At 39.4% G+C, this 13842-nt stretch overlaps 1 protein-coding gene across 5 annotated transcripts in view; it reads left to right on the top strand.

Moving 5' to 3' along the window:
* The first annotated feature begins 1311 nt into the window (after positions 1 to 1311).
* The window catches only part of sox6 (SRY-box transcription factor 6), a 519057-nt gene continuing 506526 nt past the window's right edge, over positions 1312 to 13842 (top strand). For 4 of the 5 annotated variants that reach the window (XM_067993894.1, XM_067993896.1, XM_067993891.1 and 1 more), the window contains exon 1: positions 1312 to 1858. The gene's annotated coding sequence lies outside the window, so the exon portion shown is untranslated. The remainder of the gene's footprint in view (positions 1859 to 13842) is intronic. The other variant, XM_067993901.1, reaches the window with a different exon arrangement.

The raw sequence follows: 13842 nt of genomic DNA on the forward strand, positions 1-13842 counted from the left end.
GAAGGCCGGCGTGTTTATAATGTGTTAGTTTTTTATTTTAAAAAAAGAGCTAATTTTTTTTTCAAAATTCTGGAATATCGACTCGGAAATTGACAGATTTTCTAAACTGAATGCGATCAGTAGACGACAGAGAGGCAGAGATCTGTGTGCGGATCAGAGAGAGAGGAGGGAAGTTGAGTTCTCTTTCAGTTTTGATGCGTTACATTAGTTCGCGTTTGCGAAGTTCAGCAATCTCTCTGGCCAGCGTGTGTATGTTAGTAGCTGGCTGCGTTGTGTGTGTGTGTGTGTGTATGTAGCATGAGTTGGCCCAGTGGCTGGCGGATCTCTTCCCCTCTCGTCTCAATCCCTCTCTCTCTCTCTCTCTTGTATGTGTATCTCTCTTTCTCTCTCTCTCTCTCTCTTGCGCTGGTCCTGGGAGCAGCAAACATCAAGGCTGGTTGCGAGGGGGGAGCCGTAAGATCAATGCCCTGGCCATTCACTTTCTGATGTTGCACGACGGGAAATGCTTTGAATACTTGCGACATGGCCGCTGGAATTGATCGCCAAGATTGACAGCACTAACCATCGCCTTCACTTGTTTCACAGAGAATAGCAATATTTTTTTTTTCGGCAGCCCATCGGCAACTTCTGCCAGCGATCCGGACCCCCACCCCCCCACCAGCCCCTCTCCATGGCCCGGGGAAGCTCCAGCTGACTTTAAGCTCTTCGTTTCAGCTCTTTTGTTTTTTTTTCAATATATAAAAATTGTTTAAAAATTGTAAAAAAAAAAATTGATACACGTCTAACGACACGGGATAGCAAGGAGCTGCTTCTCGCCAGCCTGGCTACTAAGGTAACCGGGCAAAACCCCTTGTGTTTTTGTTTCTCTCTGTGTTGCTTGTTGTGTCTAGCGTCCTTTGCTCGTGTACATTTCTACGGGTTTCTACTTAAGGGTTGTGCTGTGGCTGGAAGCTGATTTTTTTTCTCTCTGTTGTTGTTGCGATCTGGTTAGGGTCAGTTTGTGCGGAAAGGACAGCGCGCCTAGAGGTGGCTCCGCTTTCCCACTCCCTATTTAATCATCTATAATGTTTAAAAAAAAGCCATGGGAGTTATTGCAGATTAGAGTCTTTCTGCTATACATACATGCACGAAAGAAGTCTCCCCCCCCCCCCACCCCTCTCCACCACCCTCTATTCTTTCCGTCCGCGATCTACTCTTCATGCCAAGCCGCACGCTTTAGAAGACGATCATGCCCGTACGCTGGGAATCACAGAGTTTGCCCTGCATTCTGGGGTGGGAGGGAGGAATCCAGACTCGTTTCCAAACACAAGTGGAAAATACGATTTTCGGAAAAGCTGTGATTTTTTCTTCCAAATGATAAAGTACTGTATCACCTTGAATTAATAACATGAAGTTTTAGTTGATGTTCAACTGGCCATCTGTGCTGTCTTTAAACATTTAGCAACAGTTCCATGGTATGGGCGGCAATTTCGACTCTGTCCACACAGCGGTACTAGATGTTAAGTAGCGTCGGTGGAAAGGTTCAGAGTACAGAATTATAAAGTTGCAATCTGGACTTTTAAAACGCTGTCTGATGTTCATATTAAACCAGTAAGATTATTATTTTTTTAAAAAAAAGTTTATAGCGTCGCCACTCTTGCGGTTTTAACCATTCCCGCCTTCGTCTGAGATAATCTCTTTTTTAGTTACTTCTGTCGGGGAGGGTCATGCAAATTGACCTGAGAAGAATGCACAAGCACGTAAATTAAAATAAAACAGGCATCCAGTGACCGACCCATAAGGAGACAATACCCAACCTTTCCATATAGCAGGCTTCCTTGGCGCGATCACCCACTTCTGTCAACTACAGGGGCCAAACGTGAGTCGTAAAATTTACTTTGAAACAACACTGATAAAATTGTTTTCGTACAGCAGATGCAGTACAGGACACCAAGATTTTTGTCAAACCTTAGGGATAGCGATTAGAAGGCAATAATTATGTATTGTTTAGAAAGTTTTATACAGTCTTACACTTTTGAACACACTTTCCTTATTAAAAAAATCAGAATATTTAATTTATTTATATTTTGTTTGGCTTGTATCTTATCTTTAATTCTGGGTTTTAGCTTTAATATTACATGCACTGGCATAAATTTTTAAAACTTTACGCACTTCATTAATACTAATCTGGGCTCTCTCTGTGGGTCCCGTCAGATGACGTCGTTGTTTGTAATGCGATTAAAGTACCTTTTTTCCTTTGAAATATTTAAAATGACCTATTGCAATGACCGTTTCGCGCATTAAGTGAAAGGAGAAGGAAAGCGTTAACTGGTATCTCTAAATGGGACATTGCCTGTTTAACAGTCAGAAGCTCTGATGTTATCGATCTGATAGCTGACCTTCCTTTATTCACACTTTTTTTGGTTGGAGAAAGGGAACGAAAGGGACATTTGAAAAGACAATTAGTGTTGTGTCTGTTTTCTCTTGGTGACCGGGGGGGGGGGGGGGGAGAGTTGGAGAAGAGAGTGAATGTGAAAGTTGTCTGGGGAGAAGAGATTAGCTCTTTCTGACTCTTGGGTCAGGGGTGTTTCCCAAAATACTGAGTCAAAACTTTCACCAGAAATAAAAAAGAGCTTGCACGTTGAGCACAGATAAGCAGCTTGTTTAACCACATCACATCTGTTTATTGTAAGGTTTTAGAAGTCATCGGCAATATTACATCTCTCCCATTAATACAACATAATGCACACACCGCTTTCAGAATTAATGCTAATATACTTAACAATTGTCATCTTCGAGTTATTTTAAAGTATAACAATGGAAACGGCCATAGTGACACAGCTATACAACATTTCTGTACATGTTTTAAATGTACCTTTTTCTCTTTGTGATGTGCATTTGTGATTCATAAATAGAGGTTGTTAAATAGTACACCCAAAAGTAAACATCTCGCTGAGACTATATTGTTGAATTGTTAGATGCATTAAAACTATATATTAGTAATTCCAGCAGTTACAAAAGTTAAGATTAATATATATTATATATAATACTTCAGTATTTGTATCTGCTGAAATCACTATTTGAGAATTTATTCGAAATAAGTAACCCTTGTATTATGAGAGTCTCGCAGGAAAACATTTGCATGGTGCATGTAATAAACAATCCCCTTATGTTTAACAACAGTCTTTAAAAACCATGTTTAGTCATGTTTGTTTTCATGTGATTTCTCTGCACAGCAAACAATTATGAAGATAGATTTTATTGACCGTTTTCCTAAATTGTTTAGGCGCACTTCATTTAATAACCATTCTTCCTTATACATAATGCAAGTAAGTCTGTAAGGCTGTTTGTAAAACAATACCCTAGCTAGTCCCAGTGTTAAGGAAAAGTTGATCTGGTAATGGCATTTTGTTTTGAACAGCTGTCTGACTTGTTGCTTGCTGTTAAAGTAACTTCCCTCATAAGGTATGGTGGCACTGAAGCTGAAAGGAGGTCCAAATGGCACATTTATAATTAGATTGCAAATTCAGCAGATTGTGCCCATACTACAGGGCTAAACTGCAATGTCTGGGATCTCAATAGAGGCGTCTTAAAATGAGACTCCACTCAGTCTTGGGTAATTCTCTTTTCACATTCTTCAACCTCTGCAGCCAAACGCCGTGAACAGCAGGGACACTTGATTAAGGCAGTATATATTTCACATAATAAACACCTACCGAGGAGCTACGAGGCTAAAGTTTGGAGTCAACAGCAGGAGTGTGATATTTAAATTGTTGACTGATATAGACTGTGCAACTGCGATATGCCATTAGTTCAGTCCATATTCTATATAGTATAATACATTGTAATGAGGAGTGCAACTTTAAATTATAGTTTCATTTATTTTGAATTTGAGCAAGTTTTCACAAAGGTTTGGAAATTTGTCTTCATATAGATTAGTTCTTTTGGTGCAATTATATTAGCTTTATATAATCTGAAGTTTTATGGTGCGACAGGCGAGATACATGCTTGATATTAGAATAACTAATAAAAATTGCAGACAAAGTTAGACATTAATAGTAAAGGAAATCCAGAAATAGCTACAAAACTAAAACAAATAGTGAACAATTTTGAAATGATTTTACTTCTCCCAATGGACGGTTCAGTTGTATTGATTACTGCTGGCTACCGTCCTGTTCAATCAAGGCAAATGCATTTTTAAAGCAATAATCTGGTTTCGCATATCATTTAACAGGAGTTTCTTCAGATTTGTTATTTGAACTCTGATCATTTGCAGATCAATCTAGATTTCAAAATCTCTTACATTTCAACCCTCAGCCAAACTACAGTATATAAATATTGTTAAAATGAGCACAGTGCACCCATTTTGAATTAGTTAAACTGCAACAACATCATTACTGTTTGTCCAAGAAACGTATCTAATTTAAAGCACAAATTGAACATAATGAGAATACGAATCAAAGGCAAAATTGGAGAGGGACCATCAGCAAGATGCAGTTTAACATTCTCGTCATATTTTACATGAAATAAAATGCTGAATAATTTAAAGGTAATGGGAATTAAAAGGGCAGTAGCCTTTTGAAGTCTTAAAGTAAAAACAAGATTCTAAAGGCATTTATTATTAACTAGCAGGACATAAACTAAAGCCCCTTTGTTTTTGATTTCTGTAAGTACATCGACTTAATCATGTTCGAAAGTCTATTGCTTATAGATCAGACCAATTGCGCAGAGATCCTGGATTAATTGGGGTTGAAAATGTGCATTTACTATAAACTGCGATTTAAAAACGACTTGCCCTAGCTTTGCGGGGTTGTACCGCTCCAACTAACAATTTGAATAGTTATTACGATTGAAAGTGAATACTTTTACTGACAGTCACTCGGCGAGAGTTGCACTTGGTTAAAATAAGATACGTATAAAATAATTAGTCATCCGATGGGGCCCGGATAGATGTCAAATTTATAAGTTAAAAGATACAAATTACACTTTTATTTTTTTTTGGGTGGGGGGTGGAGAACTATTTGTTCAAAACTGAAGAAAGCTTCGTCCAAGTGTGATTCAAATGTCACTGCTGAGCTAAACATTTAATTTCCCTGATGTACGCCAGCGTTTGTAGGGTTAATCGTCTTTCTGCACCGCTAGAAAATAAACCGGGACGGACATAATCCAAGCTATTGTAGGTTCATTTTACTCCAGTTATTTCAGGTCAGACTGGTAGGTTTGCAAGTTGTTTTTGCGGTGTTTACTTTTAAAATATTTTTATAGTTTGAAATATTTTACCTGAGGTGTACAATCGGAGTCTATAGTTATTTCCCCCCCCCCCCCAACCCCCTCCTCTTCCCAGATTCCATTCAGAGCCGGGATGGATTCCCCCTTGGAAAACGCCTGAAGCTACAGATATCACAGTACTCTGCTTTAGGAATTGCAGGTACTGCACAACCAATTTATTTTCCTTTGACGGGAAATTGGGCCCCACCTCTGTGCATCCTGAAGCGCCTTTATTTGCTGCGTCCATTCAAAGAGCGGTCGCTCCTATCGTTACCTTTATGACTGGACAGTGATGACGGTACAGCGAAGAAGAGGGGTACAGGCTCAGCGATTTATTAGCTCAATAAAGGGTGGGGGGATGGAGAGGAAGAAAAGTGGAAAGCAGCATATTGATGAACAAAAGGAAACATAGGGAGGAAAAATAACCCGAGAACAAATGTACAAGAAAATGTTTAAAAAAGCAGAATTAAGATGAATTTAATTAAAATAACAGAGAGGAACATATAAAATATCAAATGTACCACGGAGAAAGAAAATGGTCCAAAAAGCACATCTACTTGAGAGAAATACAAATGAAATTGTAATAAAAAATGAAAATATGATCAGATTAAAAGGGAATAGAGAGCGAGCGGGGTAATAGAGTGGGCTGTTAGGCGGGGATAGGGTCGGAGCTCCCTGACAGAGGCTCACACTTCCTATCACAGCGGGTACAAGTCAAAGCAGCAGAGCGAGTGGGTCTGAAAGGACAGTGTGGTGCCGGGGCTGTTCAATCCAACCTCACGCAGTTCACTGCAATTTAGCACCGCAACATCCGAAATCTAAACACCCAACACAAATCTTGGGCAATCCATGTGCCCACCACATTTAAACAGTACTTGCAAAAATATATGAAACACTGACGGAATACAAAGTTGCAACCTAAGTTTCCCCCCACTCTAGAGAAATAAATGAAAATACTCTATTTGAGAACCGATTGGTTTTTTTTAACAGGCACTGTTGTGTAGTGCTCTCTTGTGTGTAATTTTGTTCAGGGAGCAGCTCAGAGTTAGTGAATCTTTGGCGATTTCACCACCTGGGCTTGCCGAACGTCCAGGAGGAGGGTGCATGTTACTTTTGCAAGATTCAGTCGTCTGCATACGATAAAAGCCACAGATCCGTTCATTCTGCAGGCTCAGGAGACTGAGGGATCATCAGCAGCAGAAGCAGTGCATCAGTAGCTGGCAGCATAGACGTGGAACGCACTCCAACTGGCCCTGCAGTGTTAGGGAAAGAGTCAAGGGGCAGGCACTGCTGGCTTCTCCAGAACAGGTCATAAAGTTTGGAAAAGTACACTTATACCGTATTGACATGAATTCAAGCTAACCCCATCGAAAATGCATACATTTTGGAGTTTGCAACAATTTATTTCAAAATGTGTACCCAGTAGATACTAATTAAAAACCCCAATGTTATTGGGAAACATACAGAGTAGATTAATTGTCTTTAAAGATATATCGAAATTCATTCAATTTTAAATACAGTATTAGTATATATTGCGGGAAAATAGGAAACAGGCGCAAGTTCTGAGCATTTTCTTAGAATTTCCTATCTTATGGGGCAGAAAGTGTTCTGATGCCTAACGACATGATCAAGCCTACAAGAATTATTCCTAGAATGTAATCAAAAGCAATCATCACTTATATGCAAACCAAGTTGCTTCTATTCTATTTAATGGTTTGACTTTTTTTGTTAAACAGTTGAAATAAAATTGAAGCAACATTGAAGCAACCTTGACTTCATTAACATGTGGAAGGAGTTATTTGCTGACAAATCATATTTCTTATTAAACATGCAAAGCTCAAGTTTGTAACAGAAGACTAATCATAAGCAAAAACATTAGGTATGCAAACGGAATAATGTTTAATTATTTACACTCTAGGGAGAAAGTGCCCATTCCTGAAGATGATTTTATATATCTGTGTGTATTCTTGACATGATGCAAATACGCTTCCATAATCCTCGGAGAGTTCAATAGTAATTAACAGACAGATCCCAAGGCAGCACCTTGTGCACACAGTCATACAGCTGCATTTAAAAAAAAATTCTGCAGTGTTTAGGTAGCACTTAACTCTTATGCCTTATTTAACCTGTAATTCAATAGAATATATTGAGTTCATGGAGAAGCATGATATATATTATCCAGATATTGACTGCATTTGAGGGCTATAGCAGTAAACTATTGACCCAAGGGTTGTAGAGTGATTAAGAGTGTGTTATAATATCCAAAGTCGAAGGCTGAGAGTATTATTGCACACCTGATGTCAATTGTGTGACCCAAGGGGCAAAGGTTCAGTTTATGGACTGAAAGTTGCGGTCACTATTAACTGGACTGAATGTTTATTTGAAGTTGGGAATCCTTTTCATTGGTAAAGGCTCCACCCTATGCCAGTTCTGTGACTTATAGCAATGAGTAGCCACTGTTCTTTAGACCATGGAAGTCACCCACTGCAGACTGATGCCTGCTGATGTTAATTAATAGGCAGTAGTGAAAAAGATTTTATTTCTGAGAAGTAATAAATCTTCCCCAGCCCTTATGAGGGTTTTAATCAAAGGGTCAGTTGAATGAAATGTAGTGACCAGTGCTGTCACTGGAATTTCAGTAAAGTGTAATGGTGGCTATGGAGGATTTTTCACGGTATTTCTGTTTGAACTGTGAAGAACCCTTGGTGGTACAATAATTATCAATTTTGCCCTTCTGAGCACGGGTTACATTTGGAAAGAAAAACAATTAGCTGTATAACTCTAGGGTGAAGTACTGGTGGTTACAGATCTGTTACTGGAGGTGAGGAATTAAGTGCATCATACAAAAAGTGTACTGGCACAACATTAAATTATTTTGGATTAAGTCTGGTTTATCTTCTTGCACATTGGCACCAAATAAACGGGTGACAACACAGTGGTGATGTTATATACAAGGTCCGTTTCGTGCCTGATAACTCTCCTGTCATTGGAGAGCTATTTCTAGGGCAGCCTACCTTGGTATGTCATCCACGGATTGTGATTTGTATCCCGCATATGGCTAGCCTTGATAATGCATAAAGCAACAAAGTCATGGGTGAATTATGGTCACTGCCTTGAGTGAGGTATAGATTGTACCTCATGGCACATTCACTTGTGTTCTGTTTAAAGCTCATCAGTTGAGTGACTACATTTTTGTCCAATATTCTCTCCTCCTCTCCCACAGACCACTCCTGATGGAGTATGATTTTACAGATGATGGCCACTCTCCATCATCTCACCAAATATGTGAGTGGTGGCAGGCAGTTTGATCATGAAGAGCATCACAGCTGAACATGATCCTGTCTTCATACAGTGTCCAGATGTGCATTGTCCATCAGGGGTCACTGGATCAGAAGTGAGTAATGAGAGCTCCTCCCCACCCTTTACGCCCCAGCCCAGGGCACAGAGTCGTTTGTAGCATCTCTCCTACTGCCCCAACTGAGATCAGCTAAATCAGCACAAACCAGGGATTGGACCTGGGACTTACCTTGTCTTGTTTGCCTCAATCGGGCATTAGGTAGTGCATTTACCCTCAGGCATTAGGAAGCTGAAAATTACTTCTTAATAAACTTGTCATAATGATGTCACAATGATTAATCACCCAATGTGAACATCATCATGGATTAATGATATGGAGAGATTGACAGCTAGAAATCTCAGATTGAATAAGAATACTGTTGAACATTACAGTAGATGTAAGTCATGAAAATAACAGGTACACAGGAATGATTTGAAGGCAGCAGTCTGGGTTCTAAATATGGTTATAAACTGCAACACAGATTACAGCATTATCTGAATGCCTAGATTAAATGACTGTCTTGCAATTGGTCACAGGTACTGCACTATTAAGCCATCATGGCTCTGCACTTTGGAATTCTCTTTTTAACCCCCCCCCCCCTACCTTGCTATAACTCTCCCTACTTTCAAAAGTGTCATCAAAACTTATCTCTTCAACCATGCCTTCAAGCACCTTCCTAACCTTTCTCTCAGTTCCTCCTTACTTCCGAATTTCCCCTTTGTGAAACATCTTGGGATATTTCTTTCATTTAAAAGTGCTGAGTTAGGACAAATTATAGTTATGGCGGATAACGTTCCAACTGAAAATAATTGTAACCATGTTTTTTGAGCTCAGCCTGTACAGACTGAGATTATTGGGATCTGTCAAATTTGAATTAACCAATGGACTTGATGTAATCATCCCCACAGTACTGTAAATCAATGGCTTCACATATGTTGATGTATTAAAAAAAAATCCCCTTCTATTTCCAACAGATTGACTGTGCCTGGTAGGTAATAATCATATGGGAAGTTGTTGTGACAAGGCTGACAGGACTTGGTTAAGGCCTTGCCCTTGTCATTCACATTAGCATGTAATAAGTGCCCTATTAATGGGCTATTTATCGTTACTTAAACACTCATGGTGACTTCATGACCAGTGTGATCCCACCCATATAATGTCACATCTTGCGAATCCACAAAAATGCTTGAAACCTTACCATTAATGTGCGTCAAACGACATCATTACAGTGCATCAGATATTGCTCTACTCAGTAAAAGAGAATATCTGGACCAGCATTTAAAAAATTAATCTGTCATTTAAAAATTCTGTTACTTGTAATGATAGGACTGATATTTCTGTGCAATTCCATTGTACAGACAGTACCCCACGTGTGACACAATACTTCTACACATATTCAGGCCATTTTGCAGTCAGGCTCACAGGTTGCGTAAATATCTTGTCCCATCAACAGCTTAGGTTATCCTTTAAAAGAGAATAAACCTCACTGAGCCAGTTAAAATGTGCTTGCAATAAAGTTCCTGGCTTCAGCTGTGCAAAGAGTGCAAAAAGTATTGTAAATAGTGAACATGAATTAATCTGCTCCTGGTCTTCACTTCACCGAAAGGCTTAACACTCTGACCAAACTCTCAGTCATTTCGATGCAAAACTGTAAAGTATTGAAGTATAACGATAAGCCTAAAACTTATGTTGTGTGAGGTTAGCTTGTGAATCCTTTGCGCATTCGTATGAAATTCCTTTTTCTTCTATTTTAATGGAGGCATTAAGCTGCTTTGAACATTACATGAGCACTAATGTACACTAAGATCGCACCATATAATTTCTATGCTATCATTTTATTCACAGTGAGGTAGGGATTTGTTATGATCATCTAAAACCATCATCATTTATAATATAATGTTTAATACAATGTAATTTTTAAAAAAGATATTAATACTTCAAGCCATTTCCTTAAAGCCTTCATCGGAGTCTAGAAAAGAGAAAACTGAGGAGTGACCTGATAGAGGTCTTTAGGATTATGAAAGGGTTTGATAGGGTAGATGTAGAGAAAATGTTTCCACTTGCACGGGGTGGTGGGAACAGAAGTAGGGGCCATAAATATAAGATAGTCACTAATAAATCCAATAGGGAATTCAGGAGAAACTTATTTACCCGAAGAGTGGTAAGAATGTGGAACACACTACCACAAGGAGTAGTTGAGGCAAATAACATAGATGCATTTAAGGGGAAGCTAGACAAGCACATGAGGGAGAAAGGAATGGAAGGATATGCTGATAGGGTTAAATGAAGTAGGGAGGGAGGAGGCTCGTGCAGAGCATAAACACCGGCATGGACCTGTTGGGCCAAAAGGCCTGTTTCTGTACTGTACATTCTATGTAATTCTTTGTAGTCTCGAGAAGGTGCTACCAGGCATTTGAACATTGTTACATGGAATAGCAGTGTGGTCCTTATATTAAACACATCTGGAGCACTACAATAGAATTAGTCGTTTGAATGGTAAAGGGTGCAGTTATATTTTCATTTCTGTAACCGTTTTCACTAAAGTTACAGTATAATTCTGGAGTCAGGCCCTGATCTGTTTCTGCATTACAACACTGAGACCCTTTCAGGAGGTCACCTAGAAACACTTGGGCTTGACATTGAATGGAGCATAACACCAGTGCAGTGACAAGGCAGATTTAAAAAGTGCCCAGGCAGTCAGTCAGACCTCCAGGCACTTGACAAACTTATTGCAGAGTCGTTTTAACATGTATGTTGAGATTGTGGATGTTCCCATCCACAGTATGAAAACATTTAAAATTTAACATTTAGGAGCCGAGCACTGTGCATAAATGTAAGCACACAAAGTACTATCACTTCAGTTAGAATAAAGTGACATTCAACCTATTATCTCTTTAGGCAGTAGCTGATTCTTGCTTGTTCTGCAGTTAGCTCCTACCCAATAACTAACCCCTTAGCCAGCTCTCCATCACTGTGACTTCAACAAATTTTATAGGCCCGCTATATTGTCCTACATCTTTTGTGTTGATGTGAAGCCCATTGGACCACCTGAGGATGTTTTGAAAGTAATGAAGGTGTCTGCCTTGACTCAGTGGTAGCACTCTCGCCCTGAGTTAGAGGATCTGGGCTCAAGCCCCACTCCAGAGACTTGCGCACATAATCCAGACTGACATTTCAGTGCAGTACTAAGGGAGCGCTGTGCTGTTGGAGGTGTTGTCTTTCAGATGAGATATCAAACCGAGGCCTCGTATTTCCTCTCAGGTGGACGTAAAAGATCCCATGGCACTATTCAAAGAAGAGCCGATGAGTTCTCCTAAGTGTCCTGGCCAATATTTATCCCTCAACCAACATGTCTTTAAAAAAAACAGATTATTTGGTAATTATCTCATTGCTATTTGTGGGACCTTACTGTGTACAAATTGGCTGCTGCGTTTCCTACATTACAACAGTGCCTGCACTTCAAAAAAGTACATAATTCTGTAAAGCGCTTTGGGGCGACCTGAGGTCATGAAAGGCCCTATATAAATGCAAGTTCTTTTTCTTTTTAAATTTAACCATTTCAATTTTAGTAGAGCAGACTCTCCCACTGGCTTTCCCTAACATTAAAGTGTGATCAGCTTATGGATGCAGAGGAGTGGAGTTCTCCATGCAGGCAGAGAGCTGTGTTCAGTTTTTTCTGACTAGAGAACAATGTGAAACTGGCAGTATAACTCATGGCTGTTGACCTCTCATTATTCAATGCAGGTATTGGTCTCAAACTGGTAGCTGTAATTTAAAAAAATAATAATCTTGTATATAAAATCTAACACAAAGGGATGTTTTCAAGTATGTAACATTGCAAAAAAAAATCATTTTGTGTGTTGAGTTGACAAACTGACATGTGAACTGAATTGGAGCACAGAATTGTGTAAAGACTTGGAGTGTGTTTTCAGTTCAGGTCTCAATATGGTGTCGCCTACATAATTTGCCTCTGGCAGCACCTAGGTTGTACTCTTGCCACTGCTGACAATGTAAAGAATGTAAACTGCATGCCTCTTTTGGAGTCTGGGAACCAAATTCCCAAGTGCCACCAGAGCTGCCATCAGGGGCAGTGCAAAAGTTGGGGTTCCATCCCTATTGGACCACCAAATAAGTAGCACAGTGAGAGCCCAAACAGGGAGAGCAGTGCTAATTGGTCTCGGGTCTCTTGTTTGAGCACAACTTTCATGTCAACTTTAAGCACGCCATAAAAACAGCATTACTAAGCTGTCCTAGAGTGCAACCACAAGTGTAAACAGAGGGCGAAGGCTAACAGACATTGTTCTAAGTACCAACGCTGAATCTGTCAGTGATTTATTTCACAGCTACATTTTTCTAAAGCTAACACTGTTCCACGGAGGCAGACCTTGCCTTTTTGGCATTACTGGGGCTCAATTTATCAATACACAATTCAGCTGTTAAATAAAGTTTAAATGTTTCCATGTATTACAGCAACGGCCCAGCTTTGGGTCTAGAATTCCACCCAATGGAAACACTATTCTCTTTTTTATTATTTTCACTCTTTCTCCTTTTACCTGTTGTGAGTTGTAATTTTGGGAATCCACTGAAGGTATTTGGCGATAGTTATTACAGCTGAGTTCTGATAAACACAGAGCCAATTTGCTAAGGCATTGTGAGCTGGATTCTAATGTTACTAGAGCAGTGATTTGGTGCCCTGGTATTCTGTGCTTGCATCAGGTATGTGTTTATCTGCAGTTGACTGTGCTATGTATCAGTTTGCATAGTTTTAAAAATTTAATGTTTAGGTCTGGAATGTTAAAAACTGTGCAGAGCAACACTTCACACCTTAAAAAGGCAAAACCTGGCTGCGGTATTTTATCCTGTAGCTGCTTTTTGAAAGGAATAGCATTCAGCATTTGGAGGCATTGGAATGCCATTTGCTTTATCAAATTTAACGTAAGAGCTAGCTCTAATGCTAAAATAATAAAAACAGACCCATTTTTCTCGTAAATCCTATCTAAAAATATAATTGTGCCTGTTGGAGTTTTGTGCCACGTGACTAAGTGATATACTGTATCTAATCTACATATCTCTGTATGTCTGGAAGCTAATAAATTCCTTCAGCAATAAGGTTTTTTTTAATAGTGTAAAATGCACTTTCCTTCTTCATAAGCATTCCACCCAGCATAGTGTTAAATAATTCTATTAGCAGATAGTTTATTACAATAATAGGACTGTGCTGGGAGCCCTGTATTGATAGAGTCCTGCGTTCTAAAAGC

This window comes from Heptranchias perlo, chromosome 12, assembly GCF_035084215.1.
Source record: "Heptranchias perlo isolate sHepPer1 chromosome 12, sHepPer1.hap1, whole genome shotgun sequence".
Lineage (NCBI taxonomy): Eukaryota > Metazoa > Chordata > Chondrichthyes > Hexanchiformes > Hexanchidae > Heptranchias > Heptranchias perlo.